Here is a 15,271-nt window from a genome sequence, read left to right as displayed (position 1 = left end):
TGATCTCAGTTTTACTCGCGTTTAGCTGAAGGTGGTTAGTTTGCATCCAAGAGCTAATATGGACCATACAGTTTGTGATTGCATCCAAGAGCTAATGTGGACCATACAGTTTGTGAATGTAAGTTTGATGTCAGATGGATCAGCCTTCAGGGTGACCACTATTTGTGTGTCATCCGCATACGACACTGTGTTAAACCCATGGGATATGTTCACCCTTGCCAGGGCTGCCACAGAAAGAATAAAAAGAGTGGGGCTATAAGGATAGATTCCTGGGGGACCCCTTCATCTACCATCCTATTCTCTGAAATGAAGGTAAACATTTGTATCGCCAATTTTTTTTGATTAAATAGCTCCTGAACCAATTTAGGGCATTTCCCTTAATTCCTTTCTCCCATAGACGGCATATTAGAGTACTGTGGGAGATGGTATCGAATGCTGCCAACAGATCAAGAAGGACAAGCATAGCTGACTGACCATTGTCCTGGGCCAGTCTTATATTGTCCGCTACCTCTATCAGCGAGGTTATCATACTGTGGGCAGCCCTAAACCCTGATTGAGAGGGGTCCAGCAATTTAATATTCTCCAGAAAGGTTGTAAGTTGTTTTCTTAACCAAGGACTCTAGGACCTTTCCAAAATAGGGAAGGAGAGAGATTGGTCGATAATTGGTAGGTACTTTAGGATCGATAGAGGCCTTTTTCGGGATAGGTTTGACCCTAGTTGCCTTCCAGATTGTGGGAAAGGTAGCACTGTTTAGAGACAGGTTGAAAAGGTCAGTTAGACTTTTAATGAAAGCAGAAGCAATGTTAGGCACGATATGGGGTGAGACAGGGTCGGTCCGGGAACCTGATTTTATTTTAAAGAGTGCAAGACTCACATCCTCCTCAATGAGTTCCATAAATTAATTTAAATAATATGGGACAGGTCTGGATTGCTGACAGGCAATGTCTCATGGTATTCAGTGGTTGAATTAGGAAAATGGCTATACATGGTGTTAATTTTTTCCTCAAAGAATGCGGAAAGTTCATTGGCCCATTCAGTTGAGGTAGGGCTTTCAGACTGACAGGAGGTGGGACTGATAAATTCCTTTAATATTTTATACAGTTCTTTGTTAGAATTTGCGGCTTTTTCAGTTCGATCGCTAATATATCTTTATTTCACTGATTTTATATTATCAAGATAATGTCTGTGAATAAGGTTATACTCCTGCCTATCCTCTATATTTATTTGTCCTCCTCCATTTCCGCTCTGCTTTGCTACTGGCCAATTTATCAGATTTTAAATCTTCATTAATCCAAGGAGATGCTTTGTGCTTGAGTTTGACTTTAGTTAGGGGTGCAACCCTGTCGAGTGCCTCTGTAATTGCCTTCTCAAATGCCACTGCTGCATGATTTAGATTATCGGTGTCTTTGTAGGATGGAAGACAGAGGTGGGGTAAAAGGGTAACTATAGTGACTATTTTCCAAGATCTACTCAGCTTCTGTTTACTAATACAGTTTCTATAAGTTGGAGCAGCCCGTAGACAGAATTTTAGTAAATAGTGGTCTGACCAGGACACTGGAATTGGTGATTCAACTTTAATGTTAGATGAATTCATAAACAGAAGGTCTAAAGTATGGCTTGCTGCATGTGTGGGCCCTGCCACCAATTGCCATAGACCCCATGTTTCAAAATTAGAGATCCATTGAATGGTATCCATTTCGTCTAAGAGTTCTGAATGAAAGTTGAAGTCGCCTATAAAAAGAAAATTGTCAGCTACTAGCACATGTGAAGCTGTGATCTACATCAGATGATTTGTGAAATTCCTTTTTGTGCCGGGTAGCCTATAGGCTAGGGCGCCTCTTCATGTTCCCTTAGTATAGGTCCCTATTTTAAAGCTGCACAGTTCAACCCATTCAGAGAGAAAGGTATCAAGTATATTTTATCTTGATGTTGGCTCTAGCAGCGATTGCTAGGCCACCTCCTCTCTTATTATTCCTATCAAGTCTGTTCAATGTGTAGTACGCGGGCAAAGCAATTACAACATCTGGGAGGGTGGCTTCATGAAGCCATGGTTCGGAAACAAAACATATGTCCGGTTTTTCAGAATCGAGTAGACTCCAAATCTCGAGGGTATCTCTGGGAATTGATCGAGCATTAAAGTAAAGTCCTGTTAGTTGCTTTGTATGTTTAAAATATTCAGCCCCTTTGATACCTACTGTATTTGTCGACCTCATGTTGGAATGAGGGAGGAGTTCAGTGGTTGCATGCTCTATGTCACCAACCGACTGCGCATCGGGTTCTGTGTCTAGATTATAAGGGAAAAGGGTTACCATGGGGTTAGCCTGGGGAGTTACCGAACCTAGTTTATTTAATGCCTTGAGTTCCAAGCTTGAATAACGATGGCCAGCCATGAGACTAAGGCAAGTCGGTGACTAGTAGAAAATAAGTTAAAAGGAGGCAGAGAGAAGGAAAAGAAAATGTGCAGGGGTTCCGGCGTCCGGCGGTATCCAGGCGCGGACAGGCGCAGACGGCCTTGCCTTTGGCGCATCTTCAGCACACTGCTGCGTGCGCCTGCTGCGCGGCCGCGTCCCTTCTGAGTTTATGTAGGAGGTTGGCAGGAGGAAATAAGCGGCGTCTGAAGCGTGGCCCTGCAAGTGAAAATTCACTCACTCTGGTTTGCCTAGTAGGTGCAGCCAGGTACGACCCTCCACTCAAACCGCACCAGCCGTGGCGGAACAGGGACAGTGGCAGGAAAGTGAATTCAAGTAAGGTTTAAAAATAAAATGCCGCGCAAGTACAATGCCACTAAGCAAGGATCAGGGTAAAAATAAAAGTGCTTGTATTATGCATTGCCGCGTTTTACCTTCCACAGCACGGGGTTAGCTGCGCCGCCGCGTCCCTTCTGAGTTTATGTAGGAGGGAGGCGGGAGGAAATGAGCGGCATCTAGAGCACGGCACTGCGAGTGAAAATTCACTCACTTGCAGTTTTCCTAGAAGGTGCTGCCAGGTATGTCCCTCTGCTCAAACAGCACCAGCCGTGGCGCAACAAGGACAGTGGCAGGAAAGTGAAATCAAGTAAGATTTAAGGGTAAAATGCAGTGCAGGCAAGATGCCACTAAGCAAAGATCAGGGTAAAAATAAAAGTGCTTGTATTATATATTGCCACATTTTACCTTCTGCAGCACGGGATTAGCTGCAACCTCCACAACCAGAGGAAGGAAGTTATTGACTTCAAAGGGAAGCCATGATGATGATGACTCTGAGGCCTACTCAGCTCTGTGGACTGGAAAGAGTTGAGTTGAATTGGAAAATGCAGCTGAGTGTGCATGCTGGATCAAATGTGTAACTCTTCTTATGTAGTCGTGCTCTGGTGGGAGGAGCCCTATTGCTTGTAACTGGAAACAGACTTGTGATGCCACATCATCGCATGATGGATGCACTCAGCTAAATGTTATGATGACAGTTGTGAGATTGATCAGCCTGATACATGCAGCTACTTGCCTGTGATTAGTTGTAAATTGGTCTCACTTCTCAGTTAATTGATCGCACATGATTCATGAAATTAAATGAATTATTACAGCAGCCTATGCTCTTTCTCTGACTCTGAATCCTCTTGGTACACTTCTCATGAAGCTTACCGAAATGAAGAGCCTCTTCCAGGTTTCCTTTAGTACAGCTTTATTTCTTCTAGCATCTCCAGCATATAGTGACCATCCCGTTCCCTTCAGAACTTCCCAGTAACTTCCACCCTCAACATTCTTCATAAGAAGATTCTCAAGAGCCTAGGCAACTAGCTTATGACATCTCCACATATCTCCCCCTTAATACAATAAGCAAAATATGCAAAAATGTAAACAATATCCTAAAACTTCACAAAATATACGAAATATAATACAAGAAAAATAATTGATACATATTCACATCTTAAATTAGTCAGGACAAACCATTCCTACACTGTCATATACTTGGACACAGTAACCAATGGCTAATAAACTTTAAATATGCTCCCCATGCTCCATGTAATACCATTTTCTAACACCACCACACTTTGTTTAACCTCCTTAACTTGGAAATGACCCATATACTTGCTTTCACCCTTTGCGAAGCCATCTATTTGTACGCACTACTACCCAATCTCCCATTTGGATCCATACGTTTTCCAAACCCTTCCTCAAATTGTACGTCTGTTCCATTTTCTTCTCCCCTTCTTCCACTTTCTTCCTCATTTGTCCCGAATCAACCCAAACCTTTTCTTTATTGCTCAGCCACACTGGACACAACTTTTTCCCTGACTCTCTTCCCTTTAAGGACACAAACGGAGACACACCCACTGCAGAATGGGAAGTGATTCTATGTGTCCATATCATACTTTTCAATTCCTGTTTCCATGACAACCCATTCCCAAGAGATAACTGAATATTTTCCATTACAAGACAATTGATTCTTTCCAATAAACCATTTGCACATTGCCATCCTTTCATGCGTAATCCCCATTCTCCTCAAATAATTCATAATTTCCTTGGAGAAAATTGTACTCCATTGTCAGATGCCACTGCCTCAGCCTTCTCCTCCTCCAGAGTCAGCATACATTGGTATTCAGCCCAGATGGCCTCCAACTTCTGCCACGGTAACTGGACTGCAATATCCTGCCATGTCGGTTGTGGTGGTGGACCAGCAGGAGACGCTATATCAAAAAAGAAAATAAAAGAAAAAAGACAAATTTTATGCAATGCTCCATGCAAACACTTTAAAATTATATAGCGGCACAGTAGCAGTACATTGCTGGTCCTCTAGGGCTATTGGAATTTGATGTGATCAGGAGAGTCACAGGGACATTTTTTACCCACACATGCCTCACATAAAAGCACTGACAGGCTGAAAGGAATTAAGGCAGAATAACACCAGATTTAAAAAGAAGAGTGATTTATTTTCTTTTAAAGGATTTCCTAAAAACTAAACAGACACTTTGTGCGGAAAAAAAGACCTCTCATTATGCATGGAGTACAAGTATTCTTGTTGTGTTAAATTAATACAGGCATGCTAGCTAGCACATTGGGTACTTTGCTACTCTCTGTAGCCTGCAGCTAGGGAAGCTGTAATGGACAATAATCTTACTTTAAATCCAATGGCCCTGCTCTTCTCCAAATGCATTTCAATTCTATGCTGACTCCAAAGAGGGAGATAAACAATAATTATTGCTGTTTATATAATAATAACTCACACATGTCACGTATAAAATGTAGCTATCTTGTCTGCTGTACATAGATGTTGGGAAAACGTTGCGCTGGAGTACAGGGAAATGAAGTGGATATATTGATCTTATTTGGCACATTCATCACAGATTATCCCATCTGCAAAACTCAAAATCAGGCACTTAGTCCCAGTTTACTCCCTGCCTTTGCCCGCCACCACAAATTATTTCTAAAAAATAAATGTACTTGGCAGTAAGGAAAGGAATCTTAACTTACTCTACTGCATGGTAAATCAGAGGGCTTAGGCTGGATAGTTTGAGTCTTTGCTGTAGAATAGTGAGGTGTCACTGATCATCATCATGTGCCTAAGCTTTGGCTTAGTCAGTCACTGTAGTTGACGAATGTCGAAAGGGAACATTTTGAATAGGCATAAATCTGTTATGGAAGCCATGAAATATATTAATTACTTGGCCAGATAAATGTGGCACATGCCAAGAATGGATATTTCAATTGTTTTAGTAGGCTGGGACAGAACTTAGGAAACAAAAAAGGATTGTAGAACTATGAGGTGCCTGAGTGGGCACTGGGAGGGAAGGGAAACACACCTTGTTTTCAGTTTGCAATGCATTGAAAACATTCTAAGTGCCGCATTAACTGAAACGATGCACATTGCACAGCCAACTCTGCAGTGCCGAATTGAATCATGCTGCAGTTAGGTAATGGGTGGTGAAATGCCATGGGCAGGGAGTGATAAATGATGATGGGTGGGATACATATCCTCCTCGCTTAACAAATACAGTGAGTATACTAATAATTGTCAATAAGCAAGCAATATGGCTTACCACCGCCCGTCCCAACCATTGCTGGGACTCCCCCTATCAATGTCCTGCACCTGGTACACTGGTGCTAGCGCTGACCTTGGTGGTCTGTGCGGCTACAAAAAGCATTACACATTTTAAATGCCAGATACGTCTCCCTTATTATTTTTTCTGCACAAAATACAATCGCTATACATCACTACAGTTCGGTTAGCAGTATCTTCTATCGAAAATATCACTTTGGGCATTTTGTTGGTTGGAAATGTTAGAAAAGCCAGGTAGTCAAGCCAACCAAAAACGTTTTGTAATGGAGGGAGAGAGCTATGATGACTCTGAGCCATTGAAGCACAATGAAGCGGTGGAATAAGTTGGTCAATGAAGGACATATGGTCTTTGCTGTAGGAGAGTAGGATCTGCTTCACATGGGTACCCCCACTTTTTGCTGGTGTTTCACTGTTTTTTTTAACTTAGTCTGGCTGTGGCCCAGCTAATCAGGACCCCAGCCTAGCTGCTTCCTCTCTAAAATGGTTTCCATGTACAATAGGTAAATTTCTAATTGGATTCTGGAGTGCCATATAAGCCCCTAGTATATGGTAGACTATGTACCTAGGGCATAGGTACCTCAGAGGCCTACCAGGGGCTGAAGCATGCATTATACCACCCCTGGGAAGCACTCCAAAATGACACCACAGGTCTGCTACTGCAGCCTGGGTAAGGTGGTGCCTGCACCCCTTACTGTGGTATAGGCTACCTATATCACTACCATTGCACACACATATAAAACCTATAAGTCACTCCTATGGCAGGCCTTAACAATCCTGAAAGCAGAGTGCTTGGTTTTTATGTGAGAGGGTGCCCCTGCATGAGCAGAGCCCCTCTGCAGCGTTCGGAGTACCTCCTCTGATGCTGTTTGTGGTGCAGCCTGACCATATACAATTAAGTGCATTATAACCTCGCGTTAAATGCTAACTTAGGACTGGCTGCACGGAAACATGTCGTGTTTGGTGTCAAACACTTTGGAATACTACCCCCCACCAGTTCTGGCGCCGGAGTAGCATTCTACCCTTCTAGAGGGAGAGATGTTCACACTGGTCTACCCGGTAAAAACTTTCTAAAGCCCTGGCATCACAAAATAGATGCCACTGCCACAGACACGGGTCTGGTCTCCTGCTGCTGACCGAAACTCCAGCAGGGGAGGCCTGGACAATAGGTTTCCTGTCCCAGGGAGGTGTAACCACCTCCCCAGACAGGCAGATGTGTATTAGGGGCTGGGAGGGAGCACTCTCTGGTGCTTTGAAATCGTGCACTGGGAGCACACTTGGTGTTCCTGTGCATAGTCCAGTTCAAACCGGTTGCAGGGGCTACCTGCCCCTGCTCTGGTGCGAAACTGGACGAAAGAAATGGGTGTAACCACCCCTCTTTCCAAACCCTCCCATAGGTGGGTCCCTAGAGTATGTCCAACCCCCAACCTTAGTATAAGTATGGGAACCCAGTCCTTGAGACTTTAGATTACCCTAGACGAAACTCTGCAACATATATCCTGGACCTTCGACGTTCTATTTCAATTAGAAGACTGAAGAAATCTCCCTTGGGGTCAAGGAGTGACTCCCCTGCTTGGCAGGCACCAAAGAAGCAACTGCCAGGTCTGCAACTATGAAGCTCCCACCGGATGATGAAGTATTTGCATCACCAGAGGTGGATTTCCAGACTTCCCCGAGGCTACTCTGAATCCACAGCAAAGCTGAGGCCCGTGGCTATCGTGGGTGATGTGGAACCCTGACCCCTGGACACCGTGATCTTTTGCTGATCCATCATCTTCCTGGTCTTCCTCGAAGTTGTGCTTTGGGCTCTGAGTAGCCCCAGCCTTGAGCACCTCCTGCACTTAAGATCTCTGGCCTTCACTAACCGAGTGACCCGTGGGCCAGTTTCAAGTACGACCGCTTGAGGCTCCTTTGCGATCGCTAGCCTGTTGGCTAGTGCGTCCCCACGAAGGCAACTCCTCTTCTGATTGGGCTTTCCTGGTTGCTCCAGATGTGCCCCGACTTACCCTTGCTGGGTGAGTTCCCCAGACCTTACTGGTCTGCACCGACGTCCTTTCTCTATTTCCAAGTGACTTGCCGTTGCCAAGGCTTGTTGTGTCCAATCTGGTTGCCGACACTGCAACACTCGACAGACTTTGTGGGACAGCTCGAATCCAGCTCCTGGTCATCGTTGATGCCTCCTGGACCTCGTGGCTGAAGAGTCAAGACACCTGTCAACTCACCTGAAGCACCCAACATCTGTGGGCATTGGACTATCGTGCCCCTGGTCACTGGTAAGTGACCCAGACTCTGTCCCCTCTGCTTTCAGGTTCCTTCCATCCTTGATCCAGGCTTGGATTGCTTTGGACACTTCTCCTCTTCACGGCAGCAGCACTTCTTGAGCAGCTTCCATTGAAAACGATGCAGCGACCCGACACCATTTGACACCTATGCACCCGGCTTCCCTGGGTGAGGTAACTCCAGTACTCCAGTACTCCCATGGGTGTTGGCCCTAGACACCTCAAAGTCCAAAAGGGTTCACTTGTAGTCATCCTCTAAGTGTCCTTAAACTCTTAATTTCCAACCGCGACTTTCCCCATAGAAGTTAACGGCGATTCGCGACTGTGTTCTCACACTGCACGCGTCCCCCATGGGTCCCCTGTGTCACTAACTTGGGTGGTTCTTTATGGTCTAAGCACTTCTACAGGCTCTAGACTTTGTGTCTAGTTCAGTCGTGGTTCTTATACCACTTTATTGGTATATGGTTTGGTACGCCCCTAGGGCCCAAACGTGTATTGGTGCTTTTACTGTAGAATACTGACTTGTAACTTAAGTACATCGAACTCTAGCCTCATAAAGAGACTAGAGGAGTGTGTTTTATCTTAAATACATATATTTTAAATATATACCTGGTGTGGTTGTCCTTTCATTTGATCATTCAAGAGATTATAGACTGGTAAAACAAGCTGCTTTACATTCCTTCAAGACTTAGCCTGAAGGCTGCTCTCCATAGCTACCACTAGGTTAGGACAATAAAGGTTGTCTTTAACCTATCATCATAAGGGGTTGTTTGGACTGATACAAGGTGCCCACTATAACTAGTGGACAGCTTATATCAGGCCAACTTCTCACATGCACTGTCATCAAAACTGCTATTATGCTAAATAAGGATGTATGTCGTTACAACGCACACTTTTACAACGCATGCACTTACAACGCATTTTTTACAACGCAAAATCCATTACAACGCACTACACTTACAACGCATGACACTACAACGCATTTTTAAAAACTACCTTTACAACGCATACCATTACAACGCATAATATTAAATTGCATTTAAGGTAAGTATTAGATAGTATAAGGGTAAAAATTAATTTTCAAACTCCAGGGGGTGCAACAGTAGGGTAAGTGTTGGATAGTATAGGGGTAAAAATTACTATTCTAACTCCAGGGGGTGCAACAGTAGGCTAAGTGTTGGATAGTATAGGGGTACAAATTACTATTCTAACTCCAGGGGGTGCAACAGTAGGGTAAGTGTTGGATAGTATAGGGGTAAAAACTGCTATTCTAACTCCAGGGGGTGCAACAGTAGGGTAAGTGTTGGATAGTATAGGGGTAAAAATTACTATTCTAACTCCAGGGGGTGCAACAGTAGGGTAAGTGTTGGATAGTATAGGGGTAAAAATTACTATTCTAACTCCAGGGGGTGCAACAGTAGGGTAAGTGTTGGATAGTATAGGGGTAAAAATTACTATTCTAACTCCAGGGGGTGCAACAGTAGGGTAAGTGTTGGATAGTATAGGGGTAAAAATTACTATTCTAACTCCAGGGGGTGCAACAGTAGGGTAAGTGTTGGATAGTATAGGGGTAAAAATTACTATTCTAACTCCAGGGGGTGCAACAGTAGGGTAAGTGTTGGATAGTATAGGGGTAAAAATTACTATTCTAACTCCAGGGGGTGCAACAGTAGGGTAAGTGTTGGATAGTAGAAGGGTAAAAATTACTATTCTAACTCCAGGGGGTGCAACAGTAGGGTAAGTGTTGGATAGTATAGGGGTAAAAATTACTATTCTAACTCCAGGGGGTGCAACAGTAGGGTAAATGTTGGATAGTGTAGTGTAATATTATGCGTTGTAATGGTAGGCGTTGTAATGGAATGCGTTGTAAAGGTAGTTTTTAAAAATGCGTTGTAGTGTCATGCGTTGTAAGTGTAGTGCGTTGTAATGGATTTTGCGTTGTAAAAAATGCGTTGTAAGTGTAGTGCGTTGTAAAAGTTGCGTTGTAAAGGTTGTTCCCCGTATTTTATGAAATGTTCTTAGCTAGATTTACAAGCAACTAAGCAGATGCCATTGACCTCAAAGTACAGGCAGATTGGATAGAGTTCATGTACAGGTGTTTCTCCTTTACAGGGCATGGATAGAGTGATTTAGGGTGAATGTTGGTGTAATGAGCCCCACCAGCGTGTGATGTGTGTATGCGTGTGTAACTGTGAAATCATTCCGTACGTGGAAGTAGAGGGGATTCGGAAGCTCTGATCTGCACCACCTGCACGCGGCAATCGGTGAGGCCCGTAGCAGGGGAAACATCCATTAGTACGCTGATTTTTCTACGCGTACTGTTACTACGCAAGCGTTAGTACGTATGCGATGTAACAACGCGTCTCCTTTAGTACGCATGCTGTTACATCGCATGCGTACTACAACGCATGCGTAGTGAGCGGGTGCCGCTTTTGTTTGTCATCACGACTCCGATGGTCTGCTGCGACGGAGGAAGACGGTGGAAGCAGGAAGGTAAGTGGGGCTGTTTTGGGGTTAGTGGTTTAGGGTTTAGGGTAGTGTTGTGGGTTAGTGAAGTCTAGGGTAGTGTTTTAGTGTTTAGTGTAGTGTCGGGGGGTTAGTGTTTTAGGGTTGAGGGTAGTGTTGTGGGTTAGTGAAGTGTAGGGTAGTGTTTTAGGGTTTAGTGTAGTGTCGGGGGTTAGTGTTATAGGGTTTAGGGTAGTGTTGTGGGTCAGTGAAGTGTAGGGTAGTGTTTTAGGGTTAAGTGTAGTGTCGGGGGGTTGTGCTGGGTAATGAATGAGTGTAGGGACAGGAGTAGGGGAATGTGTATGTTCGTGCAGGGAGTAGTGATTTAGGGTTTAGGGTAGTGTAGTGGTGTTTCAATAGTGTAGTGTAGTGTTTTAGTGTATTGGTAGTGTTTTAGAGGTGTAAGGTAGTATGACACGTTAGTTCGCATACATTAACACTTTCATTGTAATGGTATGCGAACTAAAAACTTGCGTAGTAACGGTTATTGCTAAGTAATAACCGCGTAGTAAAAGCATGCGAAGTAATGGCATGCGAAATAACGTCTCATATTCCCGTAGCAGTAGTGTTGTCTAGTTCCCACTGATCCATAGGACGTGCGCCTTTGTTGGACAACATAAACTTTGGGTGAGGTGCCGAGACTGATTCTAGGCACCCACGCAGGTTATGTTGGCCTAGAGGCCAGATAGCTTATAGTGCCACCAGAAGCCCCCCCTAACCTTACGAGGGAGCGAATGATTTCTGACGACTACTGAACATGATGACCCTGACCCCTCAGGGATCGTCGAAACAGATCAGTACCTTTCGCACAGTTCCTCGTGCTTACTTGTGCTCATAGAAATATACAGAATACACAGTGGGACATTTTCAATATATTTATTGAGCCAACGTTATTCTTGAATAGAATACATGTGCTGCGATCAGTAGACCCAACCAGATGAAAGTAATTTCAAGCACCATAACAGTAAATAGTAGTGGTGCTAAAACAGTATATATATGCAGGCATATAAACAAGGCAGTAATCAGGGGCACTCCTATCCGGCAAACCCTACTCTGAGTGTACCTAGAGTGTTGTGTAGGTGTAAAGCAAAGAATCCCCCTAAGGGACGGTCCAACTCAATTACCTGGTGGGAGAAAATGTATGACCCCATCTTGGTCACAAAGTGGACACCACTCAAGAGATGTCTGACCACTGCGTGGTAAAGTCTCAGCATGCAGGGACCCTTGGTGTCAGCTGAAGTGCATCCTCTGCTAATCTTTTGGGATGCTCTATATTTATAAGAAGAAGCAGCTTTGCGATGTGCGTATAGATTAGCCATGTTATGGATATGTAGGTAACCCTGGTGCCCCATGGATGAACGACATTTGTACATAATGCGAAGAAGGGCCATGTACATGATCTTCGAGGCATTGTGATAATGTTGTGCGAAGCTAGATATGTAAACAAAGTAGTTTCAGAGAAACTAATCCAACTTTGTCGTGCACGCAAATAGGTGAAAAAGGTCACAGCAGAAATGCTATTGTTAAAAATAGGACAATGTAACAAATGAGCCGCTTCGCTACATGGGCCTAACCCGGGCACATAACAATAGAGAAGACGGAATTAGAGACATCGAAGTCAGCGGCCTCTGACAAAAGAGAGCTGAAGTGGCAGGAAGTAGAGGCAGAGTCACAGGGCCAACAGGGGGCACCAGGAGAAGGGAGGGAGGAACAGGACTGGTGGGAGGGGCCTGTGGGCCTGGAGCAAAGACAGAAACCGAAGACTCTCTTGAATGTGGACGGAGAAGACAGTACAAGCAGCAGGAAAAGGGACAGATATTCCTGAACAGCAAAATAGGGCCCCAAAGGAGACAGATCACCCTAGACAGGGTTAGCAGGGTGGCTTGGGGTGTACATCTGGGGGAAGGAGTGGGGAAGCAGATAAAGGGGTTGGGGAGCTGGCAGCACCAAAGTGGAGGCACCCAGTATCTCTAGAGCTGGGAGGATGGTAAGAGAAGGCCCCCTGGGAGCTGTGATCTTGTTTTTCAGAGGCATGGGGGGCGGCCACATGAGGCTGCCTCTGCTGCTAGCATATGGCCAAGGGTAGATCACATAGAGATGTAAGAGAGTACCACTAAGGGCTAGAAGGTAGGCCCGCATCTGCATTAGTGGCGGCAATGTTAAACTGGATTGATGATGAGGAGCAGAGAGGAGGTTCTACTCATGGACACAAAGTGGAAGTTAGGCCACCACTCATATTATATACGTGCAAAAGGGCAGGACAAGGCTCAGGCCAGTGTGGGGGGGGAGTCATTCAGCAGGGGTGGGTAGGTCTGGGAATGTAGAACTTTGCCTGGTAGGGCGGCAGCTAATAGGGTGGGGAGAAGGATGGAAGACCAGGGCAGTGAAGGGTGCTGGCAATGGATACCTGCCGATGGGAAGGGGCATGCACATAGTGATAATAACCCCAGGTTGCTGGACCTCCCCTTTACATTACAGGAGCATCAACATCGCGGGCAGGCAGACTCAGGAGAGTCATATGTAGCTCAGTGACCCCCGAGGGGAAAGTTGGCAGGGTCTAGTGCAGCCAGCCTAATGCCAACGAGGGACGGCTACGACACTGCCACACGAAGGTCTTGGGTGGCCTCGACAGTGCATTCTAAGGCCCACTGGTATCACAATGGAGGTAATAGAAGGTTTACGCAACAAGGGCAAAACAGTGTGAGGGCACTGGTTGAAGTGCAAACAAGGTCTTGGGAAGTGGGAGAAGAATCTATGCAGTTAGATTATGAGGAAATGAGCACCGAAAAAGGCATAATAGTGGATGATGATGTGCCTGTGGACGATGAACACAGGTGGTGGACAAGCAGTGTATGAGGGGGCAATAGTTTAACATAGCACAGTGGTATGAGCGTATTGCTCTGATTATTGGTCCCTTTTTACTGTGGGTTTTCCGTTTGCGCTCATGTCTAATTGTGGTGAGCATGTGATGGGTTTGGCATCCTACTATTACTGCACTCAGGCAGGCGAATGTCTGATGATGGGCCTTAATGTAAGTAGTGAGTAGTGTTTGTTTTCCCTCCCATGAGTTTTGCGGATGTGCCATCCACTTTGTGGGCAACAGGTGATGTAGAGCTGGGATTGCTACAGATTCCGCAAGCCTTGTTATGCATGATGCCAGATGTGGTTGAGAAAGGCGTGATTGAGGAAATAACTGTTCATATTTGTAATAGCCCCCCCTGTTTCGATTGTGTTTACAATCTGTGACTGCCTTGTGTGAAGTTAACAGAAATGTGGTTCTCCAGTTGTCTGCTGCTCTGGCCATTGCAGAGTCCCGTTGGCGTTTCTCACCAGGGACCTGTTTGCCGTCCACTCATGCATCCAGTCCGTAATAGGAAAGGAAGACGTCCCGACGGCCAACTTTCATCCAGCCCCTTTCCTGCACGTGGTAGAGGTCCACATTGCCACCGGAGTAGGCATCGCGGTGCGTGGCGTGACTGACGGCTCTCTGTGCCAGGTCGTACGCTTCTGGGATAGACATCTCGTAGTGGTAGCCGGAATCCAACACGCCGTAGGCATAGGGTGACCCCGAGCCCACTGAAAACAGATGCCCTTTCAGACGGCTGCCATCACTGTACACATAGTAGAGCGCGGAGCCAGTGCGGTCCCAGCCGCACAGCGTGGAGGCCACGCACACGTCCATGCCCCGGTAACGGTACAGCATGGTCGACAAGAGCTTGGATGCGCCAGCCACTGTTAGCCGGTGCCCGTGGCGCAGCTCGTAGAGGCGGCACTCTCGCGCCAGCACCCGCACCCAGGTGGCGCAGTCCGCAGAGCTGCCAGAAGTAGTGGCTAGCAGGTGACTGTGTACGGGATGGACCTTCTCTGCGAACGGACAGGCCACCAGGGGGCCACAGGAGGCGCGGGTATCTGCAGCCACAATCACCCCGTCCTGGAAGGTGAAGGCCAGCGTGGTGGTGCCGTGTGTGGACTCAAGGCGGCAGCCTGGGGGCACATTGAGGCCCCTGCAGGCCGTAGGCAGCCATGCATCACTAGGGCTGATAGCTGCTGGACCCCGGGGTTCCCTGAGCCCACACACTGCCTGTAGGGCCATGGTGCTCCAGCGCCAGTGTGACGAGGTCGCCGTGGCCCTTGTGGTTTATGCCTCACACTGCCCTGGTCTTGTAATGTGGGTCCACCCCTCACTGAACACACCCACCGACACGGCTTCTAGAGGCCCCCGTGCCCCACGCATCCATCAACATGGCAGTTAATGGCTTTGGATTGAACATCACCAACACCTTGGACGCTTCCAAGTCAGGGTCACGCGTAGGGATACAATTCCAGGCGTCACGCTCAGTGAGTTCCAGGCGTCACGCTTAGAGGTAGCATTCCACGCAGCCAAACACTACGTTAGAATGAATCTTCACTATTTAGATAGCTGTGATATCATTATCCCTGCATCTCCCCACTCCCT

At 46.1% G+C, this 15,271-nt stretch overlaps 1 pseudogene; it reads right to left on the bottom strand.

Moving 5' to 3' along the window:
- Positions 1–4,488: 4,488 nt before the first annotated feature.
- Positions 4,489–14,908, bottom strand: LOC146830601 (proteasome subunit beta type-11-like; annotated as a pseudogene).
- Between the last annotated feature and the right edge of the window lie 363 nt (positions 14,909–15,271).

This window comes from Triturus cristatus, chromosome 5_1 (genome assembly GCF_964204655.1).
Source record: "Triturus cristatus chromosome 5_1, aTriCri1.1, whole genome shotgun sequence".
NCBI classification, from domain to species: Eukaryota; Metazoa; Chordata; class Amphibia; order Caudata; family Salamandridae; genus Triturus; species Triturus cristatus.
Note: the sequence above shows the minus strand (reverse complement) of the source record. Positions and strands in the feature narration are given on the sequence as shown.